Source organism: Herpailurus yagouaroundi, unplaced genomic scaffold (genome assembly GCF_014898765.1).
Source record: "Herpailurus yagouaroundi ecotype Mexico unplaced genomic scaffold, PumYag 142, whole genome shotgun sequence".
NCBI lineage: Eukaryota > Metazoa > Chordata > Mammalia > Carnivora > Felidae > Herpailurus > Herpailurus yagouaroundi.
In genome coordinates, this window is record NW_024412397.1 from 18886286 (window position 1) to 18903597 (window position 17312).

General features: G+C 42.0%; 1 protein-coding gene across 7 annotated transcripts in view; it reads right to left on the reverse strand.

The window, feature by feature from the left end:
• The window catches only part of WDR7 (WD repeat domain 7), a 354164-nt gene that overhangs the window by 14445 nt on the left and 322407 nt on the right, over positions 1 to 17312 (reverse strand). The window lies entirely within an intron of this gene.

Genomic DNA, 17312 nt, shown 5'->3' on the forward strand with positions numbered 1-17312 from the left:
AAGTGCTACGAACAATAAAAGAAATCGAACAATAACCCCTGGCAGGAGACAGTGCTGAATTGGTAAACACCCTTCCGTCTTTCTTACTGAAGAAAAGGAACTGAGAGGCAGGATTGATAATAATGAGGAGTATGTGCACTGGCCTAGCAGTTTTAACAGGCAGTCGCAGCGTACTCCTCGAAGAAACAGAATTAACCGTCCTGCACAGAGGAGAAGAGGCACACATTTCACAAATGATTTGGTCAGCATCAACAGAAGCTAGGACTGTCTAGGATACTTTAAAATTGCGCTTTACAGGGTCTGTCTCTTCCTGGAGTGTTTTGGATATTTGGCTTTCAAACGACAAGTTTGAGAACTGATGCCGAAAGGTAGCACTCTATCACACCCACATGAGGGACTGAACAAGACCAAAGAGAACATTTTGTGTTTATTTGCAGGTTTCACCACCACTTTTTTAAAGGGGGGGAGGAAACCCAACCACACAAAATACTTTCCTACTTTTGACATAAATTGCGAAGGAAAGGTTTCCTAGGGTAGATGGAGTTGTGTTATCGTGAGCACCGTAAGAAGGGAAAGGTTTTTGGTTTTTGTTTTGTTTACGAGGGAAAGGTTTATGAAGTTCGGACCACGCACCTCATAGGAAATGTCCTAAAATGACCTGGAAAATAAAAGAACCTGGACAGCACTGTCACAGCCTCACCCAAGACCTGCGGGACAGAGAGGGAAGGAGACCGCGTTGGCTGTGGGCCTCCGGTGGGACCACAAGGTGAGCTTCAGATTCGGATAGGCAGTTGTGGGGCTCTCGGTCCGTTAAGTGCCTGACTCTTGATTTCAGCTCAGGTCATGATCTGCTGGTTTGTGAGACTGAGTCCCGTCTAGGGCTCCACACTCAGTGGATATTGGTATTCTCTCTCTCTGCCCCTCCCCGGCTTGCATGCATGTGTGTGCATGGTCTCTCTCAAAATAAATAAAGAAGCTTAAAAAAAAAAGACAGTTGTGATTTGGGGGTGCCTGAAAGGTCTACTGAGCTGGAAGTATGTCCCTAGTTGGCTGCACGTGGTCTCTGAAATTTCTACAAATCCAATGAAGCTCTTGGCTGAGGGATTTCCCCTAGAATGTGCTCTGGTAGAGAACAGTCTGAACATGCTTTGTTGGGGTACAAACATGGCGGAGATCCTCAGTTTAAGGGGACCCTGAAGGAAGCGTGTGTGTGGAGACAGGAAAACAGGCTGGAGGTGAGCCACACAGTCAGGGAAGTGAGTATCTAGGAAGTGAGGATCCGCCCTGAAAAGCAAAGGAGAGTGATACCAAAGGCTTACAAATACCTACACGTTTCTGGTGCTGGTTCTTCTTAAGGATAACAAGCAATGCCCAGGGCGGCTCAGGACACGTTCACCTCTGCATCCAAAGCACCAGCCCCTACATTTGACGTCTCTTACAGACGGTGCCAGAGTCAGAAAAGGGCAGATAAGGACAGAGGGCCAGGGTCTGACGTGCAGGCCTTTCTGACATCCCAATACAGAAGGCCACTGATTTCATGGCTGACTGGCAGGGAGGTAACAGCTCAAGGCCAAGAGAAGACGAAGACATCACTGGGACTGACAGCTTGGTTTGTTACGCAAGGCAAAGACTCATCAAAAAAGAGCCATTTCAAAAGAGTTAAGAAGTTAAGAGTTAATTACACTGGAGAAAAAACTCCCTCTTTCTTTTCTCTGAAGCAACCAATTTGTGAAAATGTTATTGTATATTTAAGGTTCAAATGCTCAAGGAAACAAACAATCCAGGCAGACTGTGCCATTAAACAAAAAGTTTCATCTATGACCACGCAGAAGACCCAAGTAAAATTTAATTACTGCTATGAACGAAACCTTTTCCAGCCTTTTTGTGTGTGGGCTCTTAAGGCCAGGTGATATTGCCTAGAACACTGAAAGGTCACCCCTTCTTTTCTGTATGTGAACAGGGCTGCTTAAAGCAGGCCAGACAGATGAACATCTATTCGGTTTGCAAGTATCTCTAGAGAAGATTCTAAACCCCTGAGGACGCTTTTCTGTGTTTAACAATGTGTTTTGTCAGGAAATTTCTCCTTATATCAAATCTAAATCCAAAATGCTACAGTGTGAGCCTGCTCCCTCTTGCTGTGGCCTCACAGAGGCGGAGACCAGACAGTCATCTATCGGCAGGATAACCTTTTATAGACTTGAGGGCTGTTACAGCAACTTGCTCCTTTGTTACTTATTTTCTCTTTTCGGGATGTAAAAAAAAAAAAAAAAAAAAAACAACAACCCAACCAACGAAACAAACCTCAGTGACTATAAGATTTCATGTCTCATTTTCCAACTTTTTAATCATGTCTGTGGCTTTTCCTTAAACTCCCTCCAAGCTTTCCAAGCACGCCATTGTAGTGTTGGATGGTATTAAGGGCCACCTTAGCTAACCACGTCTCAGAACGTGGAATTTCAAGCCGACTGAGTTGGAAGCAGCAACCGTGTGCTGTTAGGGTTTCTCAGAACGGCGTGCGGGAAGGCCCGCACTGCGACGATTTTACCAGAACACTGCAGCTGTGCCTGGGGAAAGCTGTGGTGAAGTCGCTGGTGTGCGGATGGCTGACACGCCAAGTTCCCCGTGTCCCTAGGAAAGCGGCGTGTGTGTGGACACCTGTCCTCAGCAGGGAGCCTGGGCTGGGCTGCAAGGCCCAGAGAGGCCTCCGCTGACGAAACCGCAGATCGTCAGTCCTTGTTTTCAATCCTTCCTCCCTGCCCCCCTTTCCAAAAGTCGTTCGTACTAATTTTGCGTTCTGGCTCTTTATTTTCATTTACAAATGTACAAATTACGGACCAATGAGCCCATTCTATTCCTTGCCGTCTACTTTTTTGCAACCTCACAATTATTGACACAGCCATCACTTGGGCGCTTGAAGAACACAGTTTCTGGCTTATCACGGTGGTCACGGATAAAAAAAATGGATCCCAGAATTTCATACTTGGAAACAAACAAACAAAAAAATTGCATTTATCAAAGGCCAACTGCAATGAGCAGCTTTTGTCATCCTTCAAATACATTCTAAAATCATACACTAAAAGGTCTATAGAGTGCACTGGCGAGCTACGTCCCGCAGGGAATCCAAAAAGCGTAAGGAGAAACTTTCATAGCACCTGTTCTGTGCCGGGGAATGCTGTAAGTTGGGTTTTTGTTTTTTTAATGCTTATTCATTTTTGAGAGACAGAGAGGGACAGAGCCTGAACCGGGGAGGGTCAGAGAGAGAGGGAGACACAGAATCTGAAAACAGGCTCCAGGCTCTGAGTGGTCAGCACAGAGACTGACGCGGGGCTCGAACTCACAAACTGCAAGATGCTGCCTGAGCCGAAGTCAGACGCTCAGCCGACTGAGCCACCCAGGCGCCCCTCAGCACTTTGATATAAACTTCTTCATCCTTACAGATTAACCCTACGAGGTAAGAACACTACGTTAGACCCTACCTTAGAGATGAAGAAACTGAGGTGCCGAGAATTGGAGTAATTTATTTTGTTGAGAATCCAGGCAGTTTGGCTCTGGAATCTGTTGTCTCACAGAGCACCAGGTAAAAACAAAAAACAAAAAACAAAAACTATAAGCTGCCAAGCTTCAATTTCTATATACCCGATTTTCATGTAGTTGGCATGTAGGTACATTATACACCAATATATATTTTTTAAGTCTGTTTATTTTGAGAGAGCGAGCGAGTGAGCAGGGGAGGAGCAGAGAGAGATTGAGAGAGAGAGACAATTGCCAAGTAGGCTCCACGCTATCAGGGCAGAGCCCAGTGCGGGGCTGGAACCCATAAAAAGTGAGATCATGACCTGAGCTGAAACCAAGAGTCGGACACTTAACTGACTGAGCCACCCAGGCGCCTCTGCACCAGAGTTTCTAAATGACTCTTCCCTGCCCAATAACGCAGACTTCGAGTGCTAGATGGTGGGCACAGCTGCAGCCCAGGGGGTCACAGCAGGCTGCCTGAGAGCCGCGGCCACGTGGAGCTGGGCCTTGCTGGGGAAGCGTCTGCCCCATTGTCTCCCTCAGCAACCAGGGCCTCCTAGATCCCTAGACTCTGGAGCCCAGTGACTTCCACGTATAGGGGGTCTGGAGGAAGGTTCCCGGATTGGTCCAGTCTCCCTTCCCATCCTGGTGCAATCTCCCCCACCCCCCAGCTCTGTGAGGGCAGTGGATGGCCGTGCTGCCTGGGAGAAAGGGCCAGGTCTCCCAGGGGAGCTCACTCACCCCAGCAGTCCCCTGGCCCCCACAGCAGTGGTGGGCGAAGAGGAACTCTTCCTTGACCTCAGAACAGAGGTTGAAAGATTAGAAGCTGCCACCTTTCTCTCCTGGCAGAGAAGGTGGAGGATGGCCTGTGTGGCCCCCCTGGGCCACCTGGGCCACAGAGGACAGTGGTCCTGCCTTTCTCCTTGGCAGCCTCCCTCCCTGGGCCTGGGTCCCATTAGCTCATCTGTGCTCCAAAGAGGCAACATCTACCTACGGGTACCATAAATAAGCACCACTTGAGGAAAGAATCATTATAAAATTAGGACCCTGGCTTTTTCTCACGTGGGGCACAAAATATAGAAACTAAAGTATTGACCAAAAGCAAAGTAGATGGTGAAAGGATTCCTAAAGCTCTCTAGTATTAAAGAGGGACCCGTTTCTTATTGGCTGTACTATCTCCTACAGTGTAAGCACGTAAGCCTAGATGCTGCCCTTTGGCGATTCTATAATGATTTTGAACAGAGATTTGAGGGTTGAAAACGGGTTGTTTATCTCTATAATTTCTTTTCTTGATGGAGGGCTGAGGCAATACTTGTTATTCACATTATGCCGACTGTATGATATAGAGTCAACCCGCTGTGGCAGTTTCCAAGCCAAGGGGTATTGGAACCATCCAATGAATTGAGTTTTCCATCGCTATCTAATTGAAAAGAATATACATTCAGGGCGAAAGACAAGTAGATTTGGTATCGTTTGAACATCTAAATGGAAAATAGGTTTAAGGATAAATGTAATAAAGCGAGCTACCTTAAGTTTGATTATAAGATACAGTGCCTCAAGTGCACTGTCTGTCTTTATCCCTAAACATAGCCGCAGCATATAGTGCCCATTTTCAGTCACTAAAAGCTACTTAAATGCCATCTGGGGATAAGCTAACTGACACAGATGAATTAAAGGAGCTTTTCAATATCTACATATTGGTAATCCTTGTGACACAAGCAATAGTTTTTGGAATTCTTTTTGTGGAGGATTATATACCAACAAGCACATGTGCACACACAACATCCTTCCCCAAGAAGAGTAAGAATCAACATAAATGCTCAAGACTTTTTACTACTATAATTTAGGCAGTAGTAATAATTTCAGATTTTTGTGATTACTGAAGCTTTTATTTTCACCAATGTCAACTGTAGATGATCAAAATTACCTTTAAAAAGGAAGGTCTATAGAATACAAATAGAGAATAAACATTTAAGCCTTTAGGTGTTTCCCAATCTTAAAATGATGAGGTCATTATAACAGCAACCTTTGTTAAATGTATGTATGTACTGGTTTTAGGAGGTTTTTTTCCCCCTTCTATTCAACTCAGGGACTTATTCAGATTCAAAGAATCAATTTTCCCTAAGTCTCACCTATTGATGTTGAAGTGCTTCTTCCTTCTCTTACTACAGATAATGAAGAGCTGACCACACCCATGCCTGTGTGTGCACATGCCCACCCACCTCTCATCTGCTTTAGCAGACCACATATTTTCAGGATGAAGTAACTATAAAATATCCAGTTGAGCTATACATAACTGATACATCCTTTTTTCACATGTTCAAGTGGTCAGTCTTACAGCCTATTTTGAAATTATGTTTGCCAAAAATCCTGGGACGTCACAAACTTCCAATTATTTTCAAACATAATTACCACGGGTTTTTGGTTGATGACAGGATAATAGTGTATTAGTATTCTGAGCGAGACTTTTAAGCTCAGTAATGATAACACTAAAAAATCTAGTTAACGATGTAATTCGAGCCATAACATTTTTCATCAACATTTAAAAATAATTAGTCATATTTAAAGATGATTCATGGGTACTGAAACACTGAATGCTAATGTGATTTAGATAAATGCGGATCAGTTTTAAATAAAAAGATAGTGAATAAACTGCTGTCCAATATTCACATTGCTGGTATGAAATAATTATAAAACACTTATTCAGTATATAACTCACATATGCTTCAAAAGTCACAGAAAATGTTTTCTTCAGGTTTGGGCAGACCCAAAGCTAAATGTTTTTAAATCGGTGTTTCTAATATGAGTCTATTCGAACACATGCTAGAAATCTTAAAATGAACGAACTTTTGTTTTTATATTCCCAGAGTGAAAACTGTGATGTTAAATATTCAAAGGATTCCTAAGAATTGGACACAGAATGGTTACATAAATTTTCAAAGAAGATAGGAGAGACTATTGTTAAAGGCGATACTGTGCCACATGAGGAAATCCCTGTTGCTTCCTCTCGGAATTCCAGAAACGTGTGCCGGGTTGGTCACCTCTGTCCCCTCTCAAAACACTAGGCCCTTACATAGCAGGCCTTCAGCACACACACGTCCTCCGTCAACTGACAGAACTCAGCACTCTCCTCATTTCTGATCTGGGTCAAGGTAAACACAAGATGGCTGTTGACCTGAGTAGCAGGACAGGGCCCTCACACATGTGGTCCCTCACCGGGTATATATGTGGAATATACTGTCTGGCGACACAAAACTGTCTTACGTAGACCGTACTAAAGCTACAGAATTCCTACTTTTAAAAAACACACTTCAAGAGGATTTAACATTTGCACCATTCCAAAAAAAGAAATTAGTTGGAAAGTGTTGTAGAAAATTAAGGTATTACATACATTTAAAAAATTCATACATCTATTAACCAGTATGTTAGCACATCTTTTGTCTTGTATTTGCTTTGGAGAATAGAGTATACCTACTAATACATGATATATACTCAGGAATTTTATACTTTTATGTGTGGTACCATGCCTTTTAACCTTATTAAAACAGAAAGTCAGATTAGTCTGGAACATCACCTAATTAATGTTGTTGTATATTACAGGGTACATCTCTTTTGTTAAGAAATGCCAAGTTATAAAACTATAAAATTTCCTTCCTGACTTTCATGTAACATTCAACATTTTTCTCAGTATTAAAACAGTAATAAAAGAATACAATAATATATGTAGACTTTTTAAAAAAATTTATATTTGAGGGAGAGAGAGAAAGAGAGAGAGAGAAGGAGGGAGGGAGGGAGGGAGAGGGGGACAGGGAGAGAGAAAGGGAGAGAGAACAAGAGGGGAGGGGCAGAGAAAGAGGGAGACAGGATCTGAAGCAGGCTCTGCCCTGACAGCCCGATGCGATGCGGGGCTCCAACCAATGAACTATGAGATCATGACCTGAGCCGAAGTCAAGAGAAGGACGCTTAACCAACTGAGGCACCCAGGTGCCCCAGACTTTTTTTTCACATAGCAATTGCATTTGCAAATATTCCATAGCAATTATTGTGGCGAAAAATCACAGTGACGTTACTTGTAAGTCCTCTGACTTACCCTTAAACTATCCCGCGTTTATCTAGTGGATTAAAATTTGTCCTTGCTGGGTTTATGAATGGGCAAAATTTTCTGAGACAAGATTTGCCTATTTGTGAGATAAGGGTAACGTATGTCTTGCCTACCTCATGGAATTAAATATTTTTAGCACAAATGTACTTAAAAATGTTTACTGAGAGCTGATTATGTCCTAGACCCTGTGTCAGAGCACAAAGATGAGACACACACCTGCCAGTGAAGCTGGGAGAAAAGAGAGACAGATTGACAGCAAGCAGCTACTGTAGAGTACAATTAACAGCACAACAGAAATGTGCATAAGGTGCCACGGAAACCCAGAAGAATAGACAGCCATTGCTGTTCAGGGTATGCTACATCAGAACCAGGCACAGAATCAAGGTGGTATTTGAGTTGAGCTGTAAAGGATGAGCAGAAGTTGGCCAGAAACAAAAGGCCATCCTAAGAGGAAAGATGAGTCCAGCAAACATGTGAGGGAGGCCCAGGAGAGCAGCAGGCAGTCCTGTGTCACTCTGCCAATGGAAGTGAGGGGGTGGGGAGCACTGGGGAGGACAGGGTTGGCAGGTAAAGCAAAAAGGTAGCTATGGCCAGGCCATACACACCGTCTTTTTGTTGTGCTAGGAAATCTGGATTTAAGTTGACACCCAACAGAGAGTCTTCTGAAGTTTCTAAATAGGAGAATGGTCAGATCAGACCAGGCTTTTTTTTTTTTTTTTAAGTTATTTATTTTGAGAGAGAGAGAGCGAGAGAGAGAGCGTGAGCAGGGGAGGGGCAGAGAGACAGGGAGAGAGAGAATCCAAAGAGCCAAGCAGGCTCTGTGCCGTCAGCGTAAAGCCTGACGAGGCTCCAACTCATGAAATGTGAGATTGTGACCTGAGCCGAGTCCGAGTTGGACGCCCAAATGACTGAGCCACCCAGGGGCCCCTCTTTTTTTTTTTTAATGTATATTTATTTTTGAGAGAGACAGCACGTGAGCATGGGAGGGGTAGAGAGAGAGTGAGACAGAGGATCCAAAGCCGGCTCTGTGCTGGCAGCAGCAAGCCCAATGTGGTGCTTGATCTTGCCAACTCATGAACCGCGAGATTATGACCTGAGCCAAAGTTGGACGCTCAACCGACTGAGCCACCCAGGTGCCCCCAGATCAGACCAGTCTTAAGAAAATTCTGGCAGAGGGAAAAGGAGAGAGGAACTAGGAAAAAAAAGGACAGGGTAAGAGGAAAATGTAGTGGATCAATTAGGAATCCAATGAGGAACCGGATGTGGTCGGGAAAGAGGGGCCCACTGGGTATACAGTGATGCTGTGACCCGGACAGGAAGGCATAAGAGAAAGAACATGTTTCTAGGTTGGGAGGATGGGGGCAGGTGGGAAATCGTGAGGACCTAGGTTTGGGATAGGTAGATATTAAGGTGGAGGACTAGAGAAGGTAGTTGGAAATACGTTAGAGAGTCAGAAAGAGGGATGTGGAGCTAAGGAGGAGGCTGAGGGGAGGAGAGACGGATCCGGGAGCGACCGGCACGTCGAGAGGCGCTGTGGCACGGATCTGGCACCCAGCGCTTGCCGCACAGCAGTCTCTCCGTGAGTGTCTCTTCAATCACTGGGTGTGAGTGGCTACGAGAACCCGTGAAGAGCCAACGGGGGAAAAGACAGGAAGAGCGAGGATGAAAGGGCAGTGGAAGGCGAGGCAGAGAAGAAAGGGCTAATAAGTCTGCTTTGGAGTTGGGTCGCATTTTTTCCCTTAGGTGATAATCCTGTATCAGATGGTAATTATTTAGATCAGAGATCAGGAAATAAATTAGTAAAAAGGTCAAATTTCTAGAATCAAAAAGAAATACCCGAGTTAGGATTAAATTTACAATCGAAACTACCGATACCAGCTGGTTGCCCAAACTGACAGTCTCATTTCCCTAATTTTAATTTTGCTTAATTTCATCAGTTACCCACAGATTTTGATATTTAAGAAAGATCGTTATATAAAAGATGTCGCTGGATATAATTACCAAAAGAATAAAAAAACAACACACGCTACTAAAAAGTTGGGGAAGACACTAAAAAGGAATTAAAAACAGAACATGCATTTTTGTGGGTGTGCCCATGTAGACACACGTACGTACTGTGGTTGCTCACTCTGATTTACAGATCCTTTTCAAAAATAAAAGGAGAAATAGTTTAACCAAATTAATCATTTATAAAGACTAATAGTAACGATCACAATCACCAACTCTGTTCCGGTAGCAATTTCAATGATTCACGAGATTCGTAAGGTAGAATCAACGCAAGACATTCCAGATACTTTACTACTAATTATAGTCACACAACACCTATTCAGACAAGCATTCCCTATGATTTGGCTAAAGAGCGGTCAGTCACTGAAATGCAAAGGGAAACGAATTACATCTCCTACTGCTGAGCTTAAACTCTTCAGGAATATCTACTTGACTTTCTTGGAGTGGAAGTTATGCCGGCTTAAACCTCTGTATCTTTTCATGCCACCATATTGCCTACTGGTAAACCAAACTAAAAGCCCAATTCATTACAAAATTCAATATCTGGACCATCAAACTCTTTAGCACTTAATACGCAATTAATATTTGTCAATGAAAAATGTTTTGGTAACACAAGGTGAAAATCAATAACACTAGCCCACTTGTTGCACTCCAGCACTGACAAGCTCTCCAACAATCCTTAAGGGAAACAAACCACTTTGTTGTTTTAATTTGCATTCTTCCCAAGCAAGCATGAACCCTTCTTGGAAGATTTTTTGTTTCTAACTTAGAATTCACTTTGTTAGCAATTTGCTTATAATTGCTATCACGTATATAACAAACAGTGTGCCTTAACATAAGGTTCTTTGCCTTACCACGGATACAATTAAAAGCATACTTAATACTATACATACTCATTTTATTCACTTTTTTATTTTTATTTTTTAAATTTATTTTGAGAGGGGGGGAAGAGAGGGAGGGAGAGGGACAGGGACAGGGACAGGGATAGGGAGAGGGACAGGGAGAGGGAGAGAGAGAATCCTAGGCAGGCTCAGCGCTGTCAGCTCAGAGCCTGATGCAGGACTTGATCCCACGAACCTTGAGATCATGACCTGAGCTAAAATCAAGAGTTGGACACTTAACTCACTGAGCCACCCAGGCGCCTCTAATTTTATTCCCTTTTAAGTGAAAGCGTGTAAAACTCAAGTAAAAGCCTCCATTTAATGGGGCGCCTGGGTGGCGCAGTCGGTTAAGCGTCCGACTTCAGCCAGGTCACGATCTCGCGGTCCGTGAGTTCGAGCCCCGCGTCAGGCTCTGGGCTGATGGCTCGGAGCCTGGAGCCTGTTTCCGATTCTGTGTCTCCCTCTCTCTCTGCCCCTCCCCCGTACATGCTCTGTCTCTCTCTGTCCCAAAAATAAATAAAAACGTTGAAAAAAAAAAAAAGCCTCCATTTAATACTGGATTTCCTTTTAGGAGTAAGTAAGTATATAAAGAAGGCAGTTCCAACCCATTTCGGAAGGCTTAATAGATTATATAAATGAACTTTGCATTAGCAAAAATGATTTTTAACAGAAGCATAATTTTTATTTTGGAGGGTTTTTTAAAGTTTATTTTATTATTGTAAATTTAATATTATTGTAATCTCTACATCCAATGTGGGGCTTGAATTCATGACCCTGAGATCAAGAGTCGCATGCTCTTCTGTCTGAGCCAGCCAGGCACCCCGTGGTTTAAAGTTTATTACGATTTTAATATAGAGAACATCAAAAAAGGAAACTAAAACTTACCTATAATGTCACAACCTTTTTTGAAGTACCTATAATAAAATTGGGATTTCTTACTCATCAAATCTCAAGCCTTACAGGAACCACCATGAATCACTTGGCATTTATCTTTCCAGACTTTAAAAGAAAAAAAAATCTTTTTAATGTTTATTCATTCTTGAGAGAGAGAGTGTGTGTGCGTGTGCATAAGCAGGGGAGGGGCAGAGAGAGAGAGGGAGACACAGAATCTGAAGCAGGCTCCAGGCTCTGAGCTGACAACACAGAGCCCGATGTGGGGCTTGAACCCATGAACCGTGAGATCATGACCTGAGCCAAAGTCAGACGTTCAATCAACTGAGCCACCCAGGTGCCCCATATCTTTCTGGACTTATTTATTAGTTTGTCTTTTTCATACTAGGAAAAACTGATAAACTGTATGATTTCAATTTGGTATTCCTCTGCATTATTTTATTTTTTTCATAAAAATATTTGTTCAGAGGTGAGACTCACAGTGGTCAGATCATTTTAAAGGTTAAAATAAATATTGTGCATCACATGGTAAGCACATACACGCACCCCCCAAATTTGCCTCTGCCTAAGAAAAAAACGCATTATTTAACAAAGAAACATTACTTACTACATATTTCGTTGCTTGTACAGCTTAGAAAGGATAGAGACTCACTATCCATTTTTGTAGAAAATAGAAGGCAGGTGTCCTCTTTTAAAGGGGAGGGTTTTTTTCAAAAAGAAATTAATACAGCTGAAGCAATGTATTTTTTTAAATAATACTATGGTAAAAGCTTATCATAAACCTTTTCACTTAACAGTCAATTGAGATCAATAGTTAGACATAGCATTGTATATTAAGATGGCCTGTGGTCAGCACTGTGACAGTGTTACAGGTTTTAAATTTATGATTACTCAGGTGTCAGAGTTTGTAAGTGCTTTACCAAGACACCTAAACTAAAACGCAAACAACTTATAAACCTAAGAGTGCTCCTGAAAGCCACTGCGGATCTTCATGCTCAAGGTGTGCGTGCAATTTCATACGGAACAGAAAATACCATTTCTGGATCTTTGGAGAGTTTAGAATTTAATGAGAATTCTGATTTATACTTCCTGTTTTACACGTGAAAAAGTCAGAGCCCAAAGCCAGAGCTCACAGAATGATGCACGCGAGGCCCAGACAAGATTGATGCTGTGAGAACTTTTTTGTTTTTTAAATTCCTGATAATTAATTTTTGTTCAATATAAGCAGTAAGAAACCATTCTACTTGTGGATCTGTGCATTCATGACGGACTGTGTCACTCCACGCTATTCCACAGGCACCTAGTAATTTTATGCTCGCACGCTAGCAACTCTTTCCCATGCGGGATTCTGGAGTGTATTCAGAGAGGCAGCCATCAAATGAAGGGTCCTACCGCTTGGATGGGATTCAGGTGTTTAGAATCCTGAACACTTTCATCCACTGAAACAATGCAAATAGCAGTTAGATTTCCAGGCCAGCTTTCAAAAGCCTCCAGAATTCTTCTTGTTTCGGGATTTACAGTGCCAGTTCAATCTCCTAAGCACTATTTATAACCACTTCTATGGAGAAAAAGCATTTCAAGGTCCAAGCCAGACACCAGGAACCTCTAAGTTTCTAGATATATGTTTAGATATATGGGGGCAATTACGTGTGTTACCAGATCAGCGGGAGTGTATGTGCGACGCCACAGGGAAGTGTGAGATTACTGTCCTGAGCCTCTGGACACTGGATTCACCAAAGTTCTAAGCTAAAGCCAGGGAGACACGCATTTTCCTGCCCTTACGTGTATACCTTCAGGTAGAAATCAGATTGTGGGAATACTGTAGGAAAGCTCGGAGAGCTTCCGGGTAACAACGGCGAGTGCGTGTGCTGGGGTAAAGTGGGGGGCGGCAAGACTGGAAGCGTGTTCCGTGCAGGGGTGCATGGTCAGAAGGTGACCCTGGTCGGAAAAACTAACACCTTCAGAAGGATTTGGATTTATGGTGAAGGGATCAAGTGGAGAACGATATAGATGGATGGAGAATTAGGTGCAGGCAGACCGCAAGAAAGCCTTCCGAGGTTTGGTGAATACATGCTAACTGTAAACACACACCCCGAGAAGGACTTTAGGGCCAATGACACTTTTAAAAATATTTACTGAAAGACACTGGGTGATCCAAACCACCACATTTTCCATATAACTTTTAAAATGCGGTTACTTAAGATCAGATTTCTATCTAAACCTTTTGCTATCTATGGAGATTTTAAAAGTTGGATAACAACTAGGGCGCCTGGGTGGCTCAGGCGGTTGAGCGTCCGACTTCGGCTCAGGTCAGGATCTCACGGTTTGTGGGTTCGAGCCCCACATCAGGCTCTGTGCCGACAGCTCAGAGCCTGGAACCTGCCTCAGATTCTGTGTCTCCCTCTGTCTCTGCCCCTCTCCTGTTCATACTCTGTCTCTCTCAAAAATCAATAAACGTTAAAAAATTGATAAAAGTTAGATAACAACATGGTTTTGGTCATTTAATATCTAGACAAGCATGGCTCAGTTTTGAATAAAAAAGGGTGAATAACTCTATCACTGTTTCTCCAAATAATTAATTACAGAGTACATGTTCAAAAAGTTAGTGATAACATTTCCTTTGGATTTGGGCAGATGTAAAAGCAAACTGTTTTCAGTATTTTTAATATAAAATCTACTTCAAACATATAGTAGAAGTCTTAAAATGAGAACAGTTTTGTTTTGGAATGCTTAGATTATAAGTTCTTTACACTTTTTAAAAACTAAAGAGCCACAAAACAGAGACAGGCTGCTTAGTGAGGTCTGACCACGTTCAAGTTTGGCTTCTGTGAACACTGTAATAAATCTACACCTATATACCTCACAGCTACCTCATAAATTTATATTTCCTTTGGTTTCTGGTCAATCTGCAACAAAAGCAAGATAAAGCCACAGTAAGCACGTACAGATGTTTAATTTATCTAAGTGCTGTGTAAAATTAATGGCTGATTTCTCTTTTGAAAGTAAGGCATCTTTGCCCTGATTATTAGAAGTGTTTAGAATGTGACTTGCACAATTTTTGATGGCTGCCCACTCAAGGACAACAGTGAATGACCTTGAACAGCAGTGTATAAAAATACGTTTATCACTGAAATGGCATGCTGGCTGCCAGTCAATATATGCCTCTCATTTGTTAGCAGGTCTTCCCGCTGTGATTCCCTCATTACAATTTGCTTTTACTTCCTGGGCAAATGACAACTGGAAAATGAGGCAGCTTCTTTCCTGACCAAACTTAATCCAGAAGAAATGAGGTGACAGCTGCAGCCACTCAAGTGTTACAGGACATTTCACACAGGTTTGTAAAAGGCACGATGATCTATGCTAAATATTACATCACGAACTGCGACAGCCAAGAAGTCATCTCACTCGCTTAGTCTGTTTCATTTGTGGGAAGAAATGTAGCAGTAACGGGATAGTTTCTGCCTATAAAATAACTTACATCCTAGCCAATCTGTTTTTCTAAACAAATAAACTGAAGCGGAGGATGATGCGGATAAATAATGTATAGACACACTGTGGGAAACATTCTCAGATACTTTTTAAAAAAAGGATTCAGTTGAAAGGTCTGACTGTGGGAATAACTAACTCCTGTCCTATGTTTTTATGGTAATTTATTTGTCAGTTTCAATGCATAATTTACATTTTTCTAGGAAGCAAAAGAGGGTACACTCACTTACATAGTTTATCTGTACTAGAGAAATATTAGTATCTGTAAGGAAAATTATGGTACAGGCATATACAGGTTTACGTTGTATTTAATTTTGGTTTTCGTATAAGGATTTTCTAACCCACCGATTTCCAGTCATCAGTGCAGACACCTTAGGGCACAGTACATTATTATAAGAGCTGTGAAATTATCACAAAATGCTGAAAACAAAGATAATTTTTCCTTTTAATTTAAAAATACAGACATCAGAAAGCACCTCAGGAGGGGGAAGACAAAGGGAATAAAAATCCCAATGACAAATAATAAGGAATAGAAAATAAACTCCAAAAGTAATGACTGCTCCTATAATTGTTTTTGGTTTTCCTTTATTTAACGTGGCTAAACAATTTCTGTTCCTGTGTAGATGGACCCATCTTCTAGTTAGGTTTTGTATTTGGATTCTGTATCGAGAAGCTTAACATTAGTGGTTAGTAAGGAAACAGATTGGAAGCACAGTGAGGTCGATGAAAATAAACATTACGCTAAGTGAAATAAGCCAGACACAAAAAACCACATACTGTACGATTCCTCTTATGAAATTCTCAGTAAGGCAAAGCTACAGTGACAGATCAGCAACAGCCAGAAGGAGGACTGGCTCCAAAGGGCAGACGGAAACTCCTGGGGGTGATGGTAAGTTGTCTTGATCGTGCTGGTGGTGACAAGACCGTACACATTTGCTGTCACTCATCAAAATGTGCACTTATGATGGGTGCGTTTATTACATGTAAATTTTACCTAGGAAACTAGATCTATTAGGTAAGAGTGTGTTGTGTAGTGACTGATGCTTTTGTCGCTACTGGCTGGAAGCCCTGAGAAACAGACATGCGAAAGGCTAATTACTTACAGTGTGAGGAGGCTACAGCGGTTCCCCAGAATGCATTTTCTAGATGTTCATCAGGTCCCAGTGGACAGTGTGCCCACAATTTTCTTGGAGAACCTTAACCACAACCTACCATTTCTCATTAAGGATACCTTTCCTGTAAATCCACGAGATGTGTTCTTTAACTCGAATTCTTTGTACTACTCTCTAGCAGATTTGTGTATGACAAAGGCAACGATTTCTTCCCTTTGAATATCAGCTCTACATTTTTGCTTAATTTACAATACTGGTGATTGATTCAGGATGGCTAGTCCAAACCATTCTTAACTTCTTTATTTTTAGAAAGTCCTAAACCTAAATTTGTACCTGCTACAGTCCACAAATATTTATATTCCTTTCAAAGGAATAAGAATTCAGCAACGTATTTTAGAATTTCTAGAATCTACAAATGCAAACTTTTGAAGATTCTGTATCAGGGACACCTCGGTGGCTCTGTTGGATGGGCACCCGATTTTGGCTCAGGCCATGATCTCACGGTTCATGAGTTCGAGCCCTGCGTCGGGCTCAGTACTGACAGCTCAGAGCCTGGAGCCTGCTTCAGATTGTGTCTCCCTCTCTCTCTGCCCCTCTCCTGCTGGCTCGCTATTTCTCAAAAATAATCAAAGATTAAAAAACTAAAAAGATTCTATATCAGGAATTTATAATTTTTTTAAAAGTAGTCTCCGTGCCCACTGTGGAGCCCAACTCAGGGCTTGAACTCACTACTCCAAGATTAAGACTGAGATCAAGAGTTTGATGCTTAACCAACTGAGCCACCCAGGAACCTCCAGAAATTTACTAATTCGTATTTGATAAATGGCATTATACTGAAACGGTCTAGCTTTTACATGAGGGAGACTTTCAAACATTTTCCAGCAGAACAACCAACCTATAAAACAAGCCACACATGTCACACATGTGTCACGATGCAGTTCTAAAAGGGTTTCCACTTTCCCATGGCTGTGCAAGCAAGACAAAAGGAGTGGCAGCTCGAGCTTCTGTTCTCAGCGCCTAATCCTCTTCCAAACAAGAGACATTAAAAACCACTCAAAACCAAAAATGATTTGGGTCTTTTTGAAAAAAATCAATCTGTCTACAGAATAGGGTACACATGATTAAAATAACACCCAACAAAGGGGCATTGAAAACAACAAATAATATTCAATGAAGGAAGAAAAAAATCAGTATTTTTGAATCATCCCTAATTCACACTTTCTTAATTAAGAAAAACAGGAAATTAAATAATACAGGATTGGTGGAACCAAATATGAAAAAGGGCTAGAAAAAGATTTATTTATTTATTTATTTACTTAT